General features: G+C 50.9%; 1 protein-coding gene across 4 annotated transcripts in view; it reads right to left on the reverse strand.

Annotated features, from left to right (window-relative positions):
- Positions 1-16,920, reverse strand: part of Srgap3 (SLIT-ROBO Rho GTPase activating protein 3) — a 223,058-nt gene that overhangs the window by 131,396 nt on the left and 74,742 nt on the right. The window lies entirely within an intron of this gene.

The following is a 16,920-nucleotide window of genomic DNA, read 5'->3' on the forward strand; positions in this document are numbered from 1 at the left end:
GATTCTTTCCAAACCCATTTACATCCATTATTTACGAGAGCCCTCAGGGCCTCCAATTTCCGATGGAGAAACTGAGCTGTCAGGAGCCTGGCATGGAGGCTGGCATGTGGGCTCTGGGCCTTGCTGACCACCCTCTCCCCACTGCCCCATGTTGCTCCCCAGGGTTGCTGGCCAAGCGCCTGCGTGAGAGCTGTTGACACCCCATGGTGGAGCACTTTCCAGTCTGTGCCCCTTCCCCGCATCAGAGAATGCTGTGGCATTCCTTGTCATTGTGGGAGGCAGACTGCACTTAGAATTCCCAGATTTCAGGTGAGAAGATGGAGATTCATGAGCCCCCAAACATCTGTGACTTCCCAAGGCCCTAGTTAGTCATGAATTCCATTCCAGAGCTTTGGGTACCAGGGTGACAAGCCAACCACATGAGCACACCTAACTTCTGACCCTCTGATACCTCCAGCCTTACCACGAAAGGGGTAAAATTTACCCATGACCCTTGAATCTCAGCTGCCCCAGGCTTGTTTTGCCCTATAGGATGTGGAGTGCCAGTTCCAGCCTGGGCCCCTAGGGTCATGAGTGAGTCTACTTGCTCTTTGTACCCATGCCATCCCCAGGGCACACCACACTGCCAGTGGGAGGATAGAGGCATAAGCTAAGAAACTGTGTTGTCCTGGTCACACAGCCCAAAGCAGCCGAGCTCAGCACACAAGCAAGCCCAGCTGAGCCCAACTGAGCTGCCTAGTTGCTGCCAATGGCTCCAGATGCAGGTGCGGTAAACCCTTGTGACTCAATGCACCGAGGTTCTGAGGGTGCCAGGCACATTCTATGGCAGTGACTGACCGGTGCACACCACCCAGCACCTGCTTCACCCACCCATTCTCGCCCCCACCCATGCCCCCTGTCTACCCCATCACCAACATCTCTGGGTTCTTGCCCATGTATCCATGCGTCTAGCGCTGTACAGTGCTGAGTAGTGGGGGCAGGGCAGGGCAAATCAAGGGGTGGGGAATGAGCCCTCAAACTCAGCGAGAGGAAGCTGAGGCCGGGCCGGGTATAGGAGTTGAACCTTCAAGGGAGGTCGACTGAGGCAGTCAGGAAAGGTTCCCAACAGCAATGACAGCAAAGTGGACAACCAAAGGCTCACAAGAAGCAAGCCAGGGGCAGAAGAGGGCAGTTTGGGAAAGAATGTCCTAGTGGAAGGCACAGCCTGGGCACAGAGGTAAGTGAGGGAGAGGGAAGAGAGGGCCAGGAAGACCCCATCTTCATGCCAGGCACTGTTCCACATTTACTACCAGCACCCCATATCTGCAGGTACCATGCAGGTGGGTTCGACCAACCACAGACCAAAAGGTGGTCAGTCCTACAAGGCTTGTGTCTGCACTGAACATGTATGAATTTCCTTGCCTTGCCCTTATTCCTTAAAGCAATACAATATAACAGCTATGCACACACCAGTCACATTACATCACATTTCACAACGATCTAGCTGATGTACACAGGGAGGATGTGTGTAGGTTATACACAGATGCTACACCATAGTTTATAACAGACTTGAGCATCTGCAGATTGGGTATCCTGGGGGCATCCTGGAACCATCCCCTCAGATACTGAGAGATGACTGCGTTTTCAAGGGCAAGTTAAACTCAGAAGAAATAGCACTCTGCACACATGGTCGGGAGAGCTACAGAACACTTCCAGGGACCTCCACGGGGCCTTGCATCTGGGCTTGAGTCAGTGGTCTACACTGGAGAGAAGTTCTGGCATTTGTCTAGAGCTGCAGGTTCTCTGCTGCTCTTTATGTGGGCCCTGAGCAAGGCAGTGAGGACTCTTCAGAGTCATTCTAAGCAAGTAGGCAGAGAAACAAAAGCATGTTTCACCTCTGTGGGAAAAGAACGGGAGCAGGAATCTCACAGGAAGTCGCATGGTGGGGTATTCATTTACCATCCATTTGTACCTTCGGCCTGAAGAACAACATTCCCTCGTTGACCACCTTCTGCAAGTCCCCAGCTAAAAGATGACTGCACCTCTATCTTGTCCTCAAAGACCTCATCTATTAGAAACCAGTCCAACTCCAGATTTCCTAGGCCTCCAGAACTTGGAGGTGCCGATTTCCTGGGTGCAGACAGTGGGGAAGGATCTTGAAGCTGGATGACAGCAGTGTGATTCTATTTTTGCCCAGATCATGTATTTACCTGGGGTGGCTTAGTGTCTGGAGGTTGCAGCCTTGGAGCAGGGTACAGCGGAATGGTACACAATACAGTTAACACATGGTAAGGAGTGGCAAGATTTGGATGGAGTTGAGGCATTCAAAAGAGGGCAAGGTGACCCATATCTGGCTAAGTGAATCAGTCCAGGCTGCTAAAAAAAATAAGCCAAGAGGGGCTGGGGGTTTAGCTCAGCGGCAAAAGCGCCTGCCTGGCAAGCGCAAGGTCGTGAGTTCGGTTCCCGGTACCGGAGAAAAAACCAAAAAAAAAAAAAAAAAAAAAATAAGCCAAGGACTGTGGTGAATGGGGAGAGACATGGAAGGCTGGGGAGGGGAGTCCCCCAAAGGCATGGAGGTCCAGAAGCCTGGAACTTTCCTGGGCTTGTTCTGGGTACTTGGACACAGCCATCAAAAATATGGAAATCAGAAAAAGACAGCTGGAAAGGCAAGCTGCGGGCAGATCAAGGAAACTGAGACATCGAGTGGTCAAACTTGTTCCAGGAGGCAGTGCTGAAGAACGTGACAGCAGGGGTACATTTCAGGAGTATTAATCTGGCTGCCAAATGAGATGGACCGGAAATGGGAGAGAAAAGCCAGGAGGAGCCACGCCAGGATCGGCTGGAGAAGACGAGACCGATGCAAAAACGACTGACCGAAGGAAGGGAAAGGCAGAGCCAAGGGCGGTCCCAGGTTTGGAGTCCCTGAGGATGGCTCTGGAGTTCACCGCAGCATTGCAGGTTGGGGGAATAGGCCACCGGATGTAGTGGGTGGACTGTATGAGGGATGGACAGCTGGGAGCTCAGGGGAAAGCAAAGGCAAGGTCCTGAAAGACAGGGCCACCCAGGGCAGGGGAGGAAACTGGAAAGGGAAGCAATGGGAGTCTGGAGGAAGGCAACTGCTGAAGCAGCACAGGGAGGGGGGACAGGAACAGGCCAGGCCCTTCGAGCCTTGGAGAGGCTGTTCTAGGTCCTCAGCCTCTACCCCACCAAGGTCACACAACGGAAAGGCCTCTCAGGGCAGAGTGTGGACTCTTGGATTCTCCGCATCCCTGTACCTAGAACATTGCCTGACACATTACAGAGGCTCAAGTCCATCCTACTTAAAGGTGCCATCAACATCTCCCCAGGAAGGAAGGACTGTGAGCTGGCCAGGCTGTTACCTCCAGTGACTGGGCTGGGGTGCACAGGATCCAAGTTAGAAGTTAGGCACAAAGACCCAGCCCCCCCTTTCCCCTCCCTCTCTCTCCCTTCATCTCTCTCTTCCCCCCTCCCTCCCCCTTTCTTCATCTCTCTCTGTCTCTCTCTCTTTCCCTCCCTCCCCCTCTCCCTCCCCCTCCCCCTCTCTCGCTCCTGTCTGTCTCTGTCGCTCTCTCTCTGTCTCTCTCTGTCTCTGTCTCTGTCTCTCTCTCTCTCTCTCTCTCTCTCTCTCTCTCTCTCTCTCTCTCACACACACACACACACACACACACACGAACCTGAACAGCTGAACCAAACCCAGATGTGACAGGCACTTGAGTCTCAAAGCCTTACAGCCACAGCCTTGTGCAAAGTGAACAGGCGGGAGAAGCTAGCATGGAGACAGAGGCTCAAAATAGAGCAGAGAGAAGCAGAGACAAGGTCCACACAAATCCTGAAGGAGGAGAGGAGTGGCCTCTTTCCTAATGGCCAGGACCACACGGGAGGACAGGCTCCTTTGTCCTCAGACCCTGGGCGATGTGGTAGGCACCATCATGGGCCAGAAAATGATGCAAATAACAGCAATAGTGTAATGATAGGCAATGTTTACTGGGGAATCTTATGTCCCAAGAATTATTGTAAATACCTTACGAGGACCATCTAATTCTCAGCATCCCCACAAGGCAGATAATATTATTCTCATTGTACAGATTTAAAAAGAAAATAAAACAAAACACACAGTCACACAAGGGTAAAGTCAAAATGAATCTTCCCACACAGAGCCTGCATTCTTAACCACATTCTCCTCCCTCCTGAGGTAAGAACACTCAGCTACAATATCAAAGAAAGTGTCAAGGGTTTTTAGGTGGATGGGAGTTTAGCAACTTTCTAGCTTGGTCATTCTATTCTACTGAGGCCTAAGGATCTTATGAGAGCAGAAGGGGCCCATGAGCATTTAATTGATACATAATCAAAAAATAACAGCAAAAAAGAATGATAACATAATCTAAATGATACTATATATATTATCTTGCCTCACGTACCCTGTAGCACATCATGCATAGATGCATGTTACTGTATAGTGTTGAATCGACTACATCACGTCCTCATGATTAAGGGGCAATTTTAGGGGCTGCAGCCTGCCATGCTGACCATGGAATCCAACCCCTGATGGGGCTGGTGTCCAGAACAGGATGACAGCCCAGGCCTCCTGACTCTGGATCCAGTCTCCAGCACTTCCACCCAGGGACCCCTGCTTGCTTCCTGGGTTTGATGTCAGAGAAGCTGGACCAGTTTTGAGTGCTGCACACTGCCATTTAGTGAAACTCAGAGCCAGATGCTCGAGCTATTGAGAAATCCACATGAATTTCCACACCACAGCCATACTTGGGAAATCACTGTTTCTGATTAAAGGACAGGCTGACATGTGACGTGCTCCTTGGGAAGCATCCCATCACTCTGCACGTTCCCCAGATGTTGCTGGGCTTCTCCTCCTCGCCTTTTGCACTGGTGTTCTCACCCTCAACACCAAGCAGCGCTCATTTCTTCGTCAGCACCGTCCCTGGGGAATGAGGGAGGTCACTAAACAACATGGCTCAAAACAGACCAGCTTCAGCCTGACATGACCACAACCATCTTGGGTCCTAACTGCCATGACTGCCCTGATACAACCCTAGCCAGATTTTTCTGCTCGGTTCCCCAGCAAACCAGAAATAGACAGAACCATGTGAGTAGCGTGTGGAGTTTTACAACATGACCCTGGCTCCAGGGATATGTCTGATTCCTTGACTTCAGTTTAAGATCAACCAGGTGCATCCAACTACGATGAAGTCACTTTTATCCTAACCCAAGTATACACCCCTCCTTCTGAACAAAATTGCACAGCTCCAACTGGTCTTGCTGCCATCTAGGGCCACATTTCCATCAGTAAGTTTCTCAATAAATTGGACTCTGTGCAACCCTAGGTCTGTCTGCCTCTCTTTCTTCGGTCTCATGGTACCTGGGGGCTGATTCTCATTCACTAGGATCAGGCTGTTTTGGAACACAGCTCCCAAAGAATAAGGAAAGGCATGTATTCAAACACATGCGTCAACTTCTGCTCCTCTGAAGCCCAACCCTATCAAATTCATTATTTCCCAAGTATTCCATGGTCCTTCCTACTTCTCAGGAGGTCTCAGGAGCTCTTCCCACTCTTTGCCACATACTTAAATTCCATCTCCAGAGCAAGCACTAGCACCCTTCTACAGGCTTTCCTGCCCACATGATAAAAGCCAGAGCCGAAGGGACATTCAGTATCATCAAGGGCTGTACGGCTGGTTGAAGTTTTATTTAGCCTGCAAAGTGTTCAAGAGTATAGCATGCTAAATATTTTAGTTCCAAGTTCTCAAAAGGCAGGACATTTCACATAAATATTCTGACTTTCTGGATGGTCTCGAAAACCCAGCAATCTGGACACACTGGGCTTCCTTCCTACATGGCAATAGTTGGGTGAAAGGAGTAGAGACTGCCCTTTCTAGAACTTTATTTTTTGCACAGTTTAACTTAGTTAATAATGAATGGTTACATAAATTTAAAACCAAGATATTTCACCAGTATCTAATCTCAGGTTTGCTTTTGGTTTTGTTGCATCCCATTTTTCAGTCTCAATATTATTTTCTTCTTCTACATTAAGTATGCGTTATTCCACTTTCTATTGCTATGACAAAATACCTGAGGTTGAGTATAGTACTTATTTTTTTAAAAACAGGTTTAGCTTGGTGTGGTGGCCCATACCTACATTCCCAGCATTCTCAGAGGCTGAGTCAGGAAGATAGCAATTTCAAGCCCAGCCTGGGCAACTTAGTAACTTAATAAGACCCTCTCTTAAAATAAAACATTTTAAAAGGGCTGGGGATATAGCTCACTATGAAGGTCCTGGGTTCAATCCCTAGTACTAAGCCCCCAAAAAAGGAAGAGGAGAAAGAGAAGGAGGAAGAGGAGGAAAAGGAGAAGGAGCTCCCTTTTTACCACCCAGTGAGTAACAGCTGTGTTTTTTTTACCCAGTGCTTATGCTGGTGTCCACAGAAGTGCAACTAAAACTCCTCTTCTGAGTGTCAAGAAGGCCTGAGCCTGGCTGGACCCAACAGACTGTCACACCAGCCCCAAGGCTGGGCTCCAATACTATGTTCAGGCCTCTCACAGAATAAACAAGGACAAAGCCCCTCTTAGCTGGGGTGGAGCCCTATGGTCAAACTAGGGGTTCCCTCGGACTCCCTTGCCAATCAAACCCAGGTGGCTTCTAAACAATGCTTTCCCAGAAGACTCGTCCTTCCCAAAGAACTGGGGCCAGGGTGCTCTCATCGAATCGGTTTTATTCACCAGGCTCAAGGGGCAGAGAGGGAGTCCATCGTTTCTGCAGCTGCCACGACTGTGACACACCCAGGTCCCTGTGTCCGAGGTCCACTAGCTGTGAGAAACGTCAGCTCTCACAGGAGTTATTGCGCAGTCACTCCCTGAGGTCCACGGAGCACTTTGCTCTTCAACAGTTACGCTTGCCTGTCTGACTGCACTGATTCTCCAGCAACCCCAGGAGGAGAGATGAATTACCCCCATGTCTCCATGGGGAATTATCCTCTATCTGCTTACCTGAGGCCCCAAGGGAGGAAGTGGCCAAGCTGGGACTCAAATCACTAACTTCAAGCACCGCTGCAGAGAAACCGGGAAGCTGTTCTTTCCATGGCAGAGCAGACCCAGCTCAGCCCCACAGACCGGCTTCCACAGGGCTCCTCAGCTGCTGACAGGAAGGCCTGGCTCTCCCCTGAGGGCTCAGCGCTGACAATGCCCCAGCAGCCCACACCCCCGCTCCAAGGAAGACTGATCCCAGTTGCTGACGCTCGGACCTGAGCCACCTTCTGCTCCAGAGAGTTACCAACCCATGCTGATCCCTTCTCCACTCTCATGCCCAAGACCAAGTCCCCTCTGACGCCAATGCGGGGCCAAACAAGATCAAACGGCACCAAAGGTCAAAAGGCATTTGCTCCAGGCTCTAGTTCATGCTCAGTAACTTTGCTTCACATGGAAATTCCAGGTGCTGAGACCTCCGTGCCCCAGGATGCCCTTTGAATGCCTGGGGTCCTCGGCCCTCTTCATGGTGCGTGTCAGTCTGTGTAGATCCCGATGACAGGTCCTCTGCTGTCTCCTGTAAGGGCCTGCCCATCTTGCCCGCTGGGCCGATGCTGCCTGGTGTCTGCCTGCCCCTCTGCTTGTCTCCTGCCTGTGCCGTGATAGGATGCCATCATGTTATCGCTTTGTCTTCTGTTCACTTAACACAAAATCAAAAGGTACAACAGAGGCAACTCACCTCTGAGAGAGAGACCAAGATGCAGTCCTTGTCTATACCACTGCATATTAATCGCACAGAACCCGGGTCTGGAACAATCTCCTGTTCCTATTCTTGTCTTCCAGGGAGACAGCGTGCTCCTGAGGGTAAGGGCTAGGGCAGGTACTGTCCCATCTCCACCCTCCACCTGTCCATTACAGTGTCCTCCAGTGTCCTCAGTGCCTTAATTAGTTTGGTTCTGAATGCCCCTCAAGGGTTCCTGGGTTGAACAGTTGGTCCAGGCTGGTTACAGTGCTATGGGAAGGTGCTGGAAACTTGGGAGAAGTGGGGTACAGGGAGGATGCCCTTGAAGGGGCTATCAGGACCCCCACTTCCTGGACACTATGAGCTGAGGAGCTTTCTTTTACCACATGCTTTTGCAGTGAGGCCCAAGAGCCACCAGACCAAATAACCGTGAGCCAAAATACTTCTTTCTTCCTTCAGGTTGATCCCTCTGGTATTGCTGTGGCATGGCTCAGCTAGTACCTCCAGCGCCATCCTCCTCCACCTTCCATGGATTATCCTCACTGTCCTCCTGCAAAATGAGCAGGTAGGGAGCAGCAAGGGGGGACAGGCTTCCTGGGGGCAAAGGGAGAAGGGGGCCACCTCTCCTGTCACTCTCTAGCCTGCAACACATGCTTTCCAAAAGCAGAGTGGGCAGCACCTCTCCCTGTGAGCATCTTCAGTAATTCTTCATTTCATTGGCTCAGTGTGGTGCAGCCCTCTGGGCCCTGTCAGACAGGGCAGTGGCTGAGAATGGGTTTGGGAACCACGCAGTCTGGCAGCCAATCCCAACTTTACCCTTGGTCGCTTGTGTAACCTTGAGCAAGTCACTTAACTGCTCAGGGTAGTGCCTACCTCATGGGGCTATGGCACAGACTAAAGAATAAGAGTTAACAGATGTCATGGAGTCATACTCTCACAAAATCTTTGACTTTCATTCTTCATTGGGGGCCTATGAGTATCCTTTCCCTCCTGAGAAGTGCGGGGTGCACTTAGGGCTCTGTTCCCAATGATTAGAATACAGCAGAAACAATGCGGTACAGCTTCCAAGGCCAAGTGACACGAGGCACTGCGGTTTCCTTCTTATGCTGTCCCTGGGAGGACTCACACTGCAAGGATGTTCAAGCAGCCCTCAGGAGAAATGAGATGGGGAGAAACTGAGGCCTCCTGCTCCCAGCCGTGGGAGTCAGGCATCATCAAAGCAGATTCTCCAGTCTCAGCTAATCCTTAGCCAACTGCAGCCCAGCAAGATCAGGAATGTGAGCGGATGAGAGAACTGGAGCCAGAACCACCTAGCTAAGCCACCTTGCCTCATAGAAAATGTGTGATACAATTACTGAAATGCTCGCAGGCGTGTCTGTGGTTTTACACTGGTGCATTCTAGAATAATCTCACTACAAGAAATAGCTATCACCTGTGTGAAGAAGTGATACAGATGTAAAAAGTGAATAGAGCTTAGGACAAGGCATGCCATTTAGAAAGTGCTTGATATTATTATTTAACATTACAACCACACAAGGTTAAGAACCATTCTCCAAGATTTTCATATATTTTTCAGTTTAGACAAAAACAATTTGAGCGTCAAAATAAATTATTATACCCCAGTGAATAAAGCAAGAAATTTGTGAGTCCATGAATGAATGAATGAGTGAATAAGAAATAAAGGGGAGATGAAAGTTTTACCTTGCAGTAGAATTCCAAATAAAAAATGTAGAAAGGGGGGATGGGGATTTAGCTCAGCGGCAAAAGCGCCTGACTGGCAAGCGCAAGGTCGTGAGTTCGGTTCCCGGTACCGGAGAAAAAGCAAAAAAAAAAAAAATGTAGAAAGGAAAAAAGTAGAAGGAATGATGGAATTATAAAATCACTATCTGACAAGATATGATGCTAAAACTAAAGGGTGCAAGTTGATAAGAAAGAGTATGTATACAATCTCACAAGCATTCCCACAAAATACTGATTATATACTAATTAATTAGTGGGCACAAAATATTGCTAATTAGCTTTGCAATGAAGAAGTTTGGCAGATCCCACTTTAATCAACTGACAAATATCACTATCACCAGCAATGGGCCAAGTCGCCTCATGTGGCCCCTGACATGATGCGCTGAGAAGCCCCACAGGCCAGAGCCTGTCTCAGTCACCTCCGGCTCCAGCAGTGTCCACACAGTGGCAGCGCCTGTGTGCTGGCCCGTGTGTACCAGGCCCTGCACCACAAAGCTCCAGATGCACATCAGCTCGGTGATCTTCACAATAATCCTGGACCAGTGGTGTCAAACTTACAGCTCAGGTGTTACTTGTCTTTCAAGACAAAGATGTCGATATATGAGTTATTTTTTTCTAAACTGAAACCTCAGTATTTAGCTTTCATTGTGGTGTTGGCACTTTGCAATAAATAAGTGTGTTTTGGATTATAGCTTGGGCACTGGCCTCGAAAATATTCGCAACCCCTGCCCTAGACTCTGAGATGTGAGGAAACCCACCCAAGGCCACATGCTCAGGGAGAAGCTGAGGCAGGACCTCAACCTTGCTCTGTCTCTGCTCCCTCGGGCTCTTACTAAATGCTGAACTGAGCCCTTGCTGCAGCTCTACAAGGTGTTTGAGAAATGCAGACTGATCTCCCAGAACAGGCTGTGGCCTCCTTCCTTCCGTTAATAAATATCAGAACCAGCAGTGGGGAGAGAAGCACCAGAGGGCACCTAAGAGTTGTAGTTTCAGCCCTGTGTCCCAGGCACAGGCCCCTCCCTCACGCTGGTGGGGTTACCATTTCCCCCACTTTAAATAAAGCCAGGTTTGCAAATTTCTTTTAGTGGCCAGACTTCTTCCAAGAGAAGAAGTCAATCAGCCCAAATAACCCAATGTCTGCCATCGGGTGAACGGACAGACAGATGTGGCCTATCCAGATGGTGGAATATTATTCAGCCTTAACAAAAAAGGGCAACTCTGACACTACTTGAGGATGTGATGCCAGGGGAAATAAAGCAAAAAAAGGGAGAAATACAAGGAGCAACCCAAAACTACAGCGAATGTGTAAATTTTTAAAAAATGTATTACAGTAAAAGACACATTGCCATATAGCCCCCCAAATCCTCCTCCTCTCTTCACACACTTAGCCCACTGTTCCTGCCACTTCATAAAGCATTTCTGGGAACCCCTTCACGAGCGTCCTTAGTGGCACTGTCAGGCTGCCTTGATATTGTGAATCCATTCAAAGTATTTACCTTTCTGGGTCATTTTGATTTTGGAGAAGAGCCCGAAGTTTCACAGAGCCAGCTTGGGTGAATAAGGCTGATAAAGACATACTCTAACGTTTTTAGTTAACAGAAACTGCCATATATGGTTGACCAATGAACGGTGATCAGAAAATGTAATGAATATTTATTTTTTTGTTTTTTTGTTTTTTTGGTTTTTTTTGGTTTTTCTCCGGTACCGGGAACCGAACTCACGAACTTGCACTTGCCAGGCAGGTGCTTTTGCCGCTGAGCTAAATCCCCAGCCCCTGTAATGAATATTTAAATTTACAAATCTATTTCAGTAAAAGACACATTGCTGCTAATCCCCCTCAGAATCTTCTCATTTGCTTCAAGCACACTTATCCTGTCTTTCTTGGTATTGTGTCCATACTGTAATAAGTTTTTAAAATTTAAACCTTCATCATATTTTTTGACCACCCTTGTACTGTCTGATTCCATTTATATGAGGCTCTTAGAATATCAGATTCATGGAGACAGAAAATAGAATGGTGCTGTCAGGGGCTGGGGGGTTAGTGTTTCATGGGGACAGGGGTTTTGTTTAGGATAAAGAAAAAAGTTCCAGAGATGGATGGTGGCAATGAGAGCACAAAAAGCAAATGTACTTCATGCCATGGAACGGTACACTTACAGTGCTTACGACAGCGAATTTTATCTTATGTGTATCCCACCACAACCAAGCAAACAGTAATGTCAGTGTATGCAACACATGAAGCAAAGACAAATGTGAAGGAAAGACATCACTTAAACCAGACATGAGCGGCACACCTGTAATCCCAGCACTCTGGAAGGCTGAGGCAGGAGGACCACAAGTTCAACCCCAGCCTGGGCAATGTAGCGACTTAACAATACTGTATCTCAATACAAAAAAGGGCTAAGGATGTAGCTCAGTGTGAGGGTGCTGGGTTCCATCCCCAGTACCACCAAAAAAAAAAAAAAAATACTCCTTACTATCCCTGACCCACTCACACACACTAGTACTCATCCCCAGGGAACATTATTTTGATCCTCATTTGTGGGGCCCTGGGAACAATGTATGTGGAGCCTGCTGTCCACAATTAAGAAGTGCAGAGATGAGGTGATGAGGCCCCTAAAGGACAACACCCCCAACCCAGGCCAGCACTCTAGCCGTAGCTCCGGGAGAAGGAGGCACACCCAACAGGTGCTGCCTTTGGGTGAAGCCAGGAGAAAGCAGGACAAACATGCACGAGCTGAACAGCCTGGTGGCTCCAGACTCCTGTTGAGACCCTGGGCAAGGCAGCTAGCCTTTCAGCCTTGGTTTCTGCATCTATCAAGAAGAGCAACAGTAGGAACACCTACCTCACAGAGAGTGTTGAGAATTAATCAATGTTAAAATGCCTGGCACCGCAAAGATTCCAAAAACTGCTGTGACAGTGGCCACGCCTGGCAGTGGTCATGGAACGGTACTGGAAGTGAGCTGAATTTCAGTCTCAGCTCTGCTACTTAGTTTTGGAGCTGTGTGATTTTGAGAAGGCCACTTACCCAGTCAGGGCTTCCTTTTACTCGTCCCTGAAGAAGGTAATCACAATGCCCTGTTCTTAGGCTGTCAAAACTAAGGGCACAGATATGGGTACACTCTTTAGACCAAGTCCTGTCACAAGGTCAGTGTTCAATAAATGTGGGCAGCTCCAACTGGCATGGTCTACCCAGGCCTTCCTTCTGCCCAGGCTTCCTAATGCAGCAGCACTGGTGTGGCCCTAGAGGGATGGCACCCACAGGACAGGGCCAGTCTGTCCAAGCCAAACCCAGCTGAGACCAGGCCAAACCCAGCACAGCCACAGGGCTGCACCCGCAGCCAGCGCCCACTCCCAGGGGTGGAGATACTTCCTCCTGGCTGCTCTGCTTGGGACAGTGCAATCAGGGCAGTCTGAGCAGGAAAGGAGACTGCTCTCCAGCATCCCCCAAACAAGCTGTGGGGATGGCCCCATAGCCCAGCCTTTGCTGTGCTGCAATCCTCTTTGCCTCCCTGTGTCCTTTCCTGTGGTTCACCACAAGCCAGGGGCTAAATTTAGGCAACTCAGCTGCTGGGGCCCGCTGGAGGGCTGCCATCATCAGAACCAAGGGGCCAGGGCTGCGGACAGGAGTCAGGCACACCGGAAGAAGGATGCAGACCCCAGTGACCTTCTGAATGTGAGGAACCACTCATCTACCTGGCCTGAGCCAGTCCCCACCCACCTGCAACAGGGCATACTCGGGACTGTGAGTCACTCTGGCCTCTCAGGGAACCTCAACCCGAAAGGCTTGGGTGGACTCAGCTCAACTCCCCACACGTGAGGAGCTGAGGCTTGAAGCCAGCGTTCCCACCTCACCTGCACCCGGCATTCCAGTCCCTTCAGCAGGCGCCGGTCCCCACATTACCAGCAGCTACTGTCATTTCCTAAGTCCCCCCAGTAACTCAGCAGCACTGCAGGATGTGAAACCTGCCCATCTACTCCGGGCCACATGCATTTAAGCACTGCAACCTACCGGGGCAGGAAATGGCTCCAGGTCACTCAGCAGCTGAACCCCGAGTTCCCTGACTGCTGGACCTTCGCCTTGTTTTTGTTATTATTAGTGACCACAACAGTCACACGATGCCTCGCCATTAGGGGATCTTCTCTTCAATCCTCACCAAATCCTCCTTCTACAGACAGGAGAACAGGTTAAGCCACAATAGGTGATAACTCTTGTGGAGCTCCCTGCGGTTGTGGCTGTGGCTGGTGGGCCAGGCCCCACCTCTGACCCCACCCTGTCCCAGGCCTGCACACCAGCCACCAGGGAATGAAGTCAGTCAGCGCTGAAGCCAGCACCTGCCCTACGGGCCCTTGCAGAGTCAGAGGCAAACTGAGTTAGCAACAGGAAGCCCAAGCCTTGGACTAGGAGAGCCTCAGAGCCTGAGTCTCTGGCAGCTCCTGGATCAGAGAGATGGAGCATCCAGAAGCAGAGGTGTCTTCTCCTGCAGTGCAGGAATGGTCACACCATCTGGCTCTAGGAAGGACCATGCTGGACTCAGCCGCTGTGTGACCCAGCTTTCTGTCACTGTAACAAAATACCTGCTGAAAAGCTGAATGTTCATTTCTGCTCATGACTTCAAAGGCTTTTCAGTCTCTGACCTGTTGCTTTGGGGCCGGTGGCAAGGCAGTACACCATGATGGGACCTCATGTGGAAGAAGCATCAGAGCAGCCAGGAAGCAAGACACAAGAAGGACCTAGAGTCCCAAGATCCTTGCCAAGGGCTGTGCCCCGGGACCTGAGTTCTTTCCTGAGGTCTCACTTCCTGAGCATCCCACTAGCTGGGCTCCAGGGCCTCCATACCTGGTCAGGAAATACTTCAGCAGTCACCACCTAGTGGCCCTGAAATCATGCAGCCACAGGTGCAAGGCCTCATGCCCAGCCCCACCTCAGCTCCAGAGGGAGGCAGCGGTGAAGGAGCCCTTCCACCCCAGCCTGGTCCTCAGCTTCCCTCTCCCTTTGCCCCTACCCAGCTACAAAGCCCAAGCCAGGCCATCACTCGACCCTTCCAGTGGCCTCAGCCTTCAGGACCCTTCCTGATCCTCTGTCTCAGCCTGGCAGACTCAGCCCTTTCATGTTCCCCGTCCTGATAAAAATCCATCTGTAACTCTTCCTGCCTCTCAGGTTGAAGTTCAAAGTCCATAACAGAGCCATGAAGGTCCTGCACACAGTTGACCCTGTTTACCTTCCCAATGTCCCTTCTGCCACCCACCCCCACTCACTGCCACACCGGTCATTTTCCATCTCTGTCTCCCAGGCCTTTGCACATGCTGCTGTGTTGGCCTGCAGTGCTCCTTGCCTGGCTATGCCCATTCCTCTTTCCAACCACCAGTCATCCTTTCCCACCCTCAGTCGAGGTCAGATGCCTTTGTTAAATGCACTCACAGATCTGAATTCTGCTCCTTCAAAGCCTGATCTTGGGCTGTAATTATTTACACCACATGTGCGATTGTTTGACGTGTGAGGAAGAAACCCATGACAAGGGGGACACTGCATCTGCTTTCACTTATCACTGTGTCCACACCGTCAACACTTGTTGAATACATCATGAGTGAATGATGGAATCTCCTACCTATGGCCCTCCCTGTGCTGCTGTCCTACTCCAGGCCTTGTGGCCCTCCACATTCATTCCACAGCCTTCTCTGAAGACCACTCCGCTCTGTAACCTTCCCACCCAGCCACAAGCTCCTGTCTGCTGCAACCCCAGTCCCGAGCACAATAAATGCTTCTCAACCAGATGACTTCCGTCCTCACAGCCACCTGGGCCAGGCTTCTGGAAAGCCCCAGGCATTTCCTCCTCCTCTTCACTCATAGGTAGAGGATTTTAACTTCCCCCATTCACTGTTTCCCCCATAGAAGTCCCCAGTTGGGCCACGGGTGTCACTGTGACTGCTTCCCAACAGCACCTGAGTGGTATCATGGCACCCAGCATCAACACCCTAGTACATGGCACAGCCACAGGATGGAGGGCACCCAAGTCCTGAAGACCTCTGGAGCTGAGTCTCCCCGGCAGCTCAAGCCTTTGCAACTGTGATACACAAGAAGGCACCGTGGATCCTGGTCGAGCATAGCACATGTGGGTCTCACCCTGCCCCCTGCCTCGTCATCTGCAGACACCCAGCCACACTGGAGAGCAGGTGTGGGCCTGGCTGTTGGTGCCCAGCTGCCCCACGATGTCCACTCTCCCCGCTGCCCAGGCCATTCCTGTGTCCATGCTGTCAGTTCTCACCCTGACCTCACTTCCCTACCCAAGTGTCTTCCACCCCATACCTCCTTGGGACCACTGCATTGCCCCAACCTAACTGCCAGCTCCCCGCACTCCCGGCACTGGAACCCTCCAGTGGAAATCCCTCTTTGCGGTGATCGCTTCTGCCCCAGCCTGACACCGGGCCACCTCAGTTTTTCATCCTCCTGGACACCTCTCGTCCTGGAGTTCTTCATCCTTTCTGTGTACCAGCCGCCTTGAGACTCTGACCCACGGCACTTGCCAGCAGAAGCTGAGTGTGGCCAGGAGTCTCCAGGCAGAAGGGGAACAGTGACCCTCAAGCACGCCCCCTGCCATCCTGTCCTGGGCCTTCCTGTGGTTGTTCCTCTCCCCTGGCACTAACGTGAGCTAAGACCCAGGAGGCCCTGACCATTCTGCCAGCGCCCCCCGACGCCCCTTTGCTGCCTGTCCCTTCACAGGGCTAATTCCTTTCTGCACTTAGTCTCTTGACACTCAGTGCTCCCCAAGCATTGTTTCTCCTGCTCCCTCCTCTTACAGGCCCTGCTCCCATCCTCACATCCGCCCTGCACACAAGCCCACAGTGCCCGGGCCCCTTCTCTGACTGCGCCGCGCAGTCCCAGGGCTCAATTCTCCTCTTGTTCTCTAGCACAGCTGCCAGAAACTTTCCACCCTCCGTGGTCCAAACAAAACTCCTCCTCTGCTGCTCCCCAAGTGAAAAGCTTTGTCATCTCAGAAATGGTACTCAACATGGGTTGGAGGAACAAATAAAGATGCACACGGGCTGAGGGCTGACTCTGGGTGGACAGGCTGGGTGGAGGGAGAGTGCTGAGGTGAGTGAGGCTGCAGTATGATGCCGGGGCAGCAGCCAGGACCACTGCCAAGACCAGCCAGAAAGGAACCAGCAGCGAGGACCTACACTTTCTAGCCAACACCCTGGCTCCCGCTGCCTCCCTCCAAGGCAGGCTGGTTTAAAGGAACCACCCCAGACCTCCGGGAGCGACTCAGCATCTGCTATGGACCACCAAGTGCTCCTGCTTCACTCTGAGGGGAAAAGCTGGGTGCTCCTCTTCCGAGGACAGTGGAGCCTCAGCACCTTCCAGTGCGCAGCTGCCCGCTGTTTCCTTTCCACTCAGCACCTCCCTCCGCACATGCTCAGATGCAGTGAGTGCCTCCTGGGAGTGCATCCCCCATTTTTGCCC

The sequence above is a fragment of the Chinchilla lanigera genome, unplaced genomic scaffold (genome assembly GCF_000276665.1).
Source record: "Chinchilla lanigera isolate Chin_1 unplaced genomic scaffold, ChiLan1.0 scaffold00160, whole genome shotgun sequence".
NCBI lineage: Eukaryota > Metazoa > Chordata > Mammalia > Rodentia > Chinchillidae > Chinchilla > Chinchilla lanigera.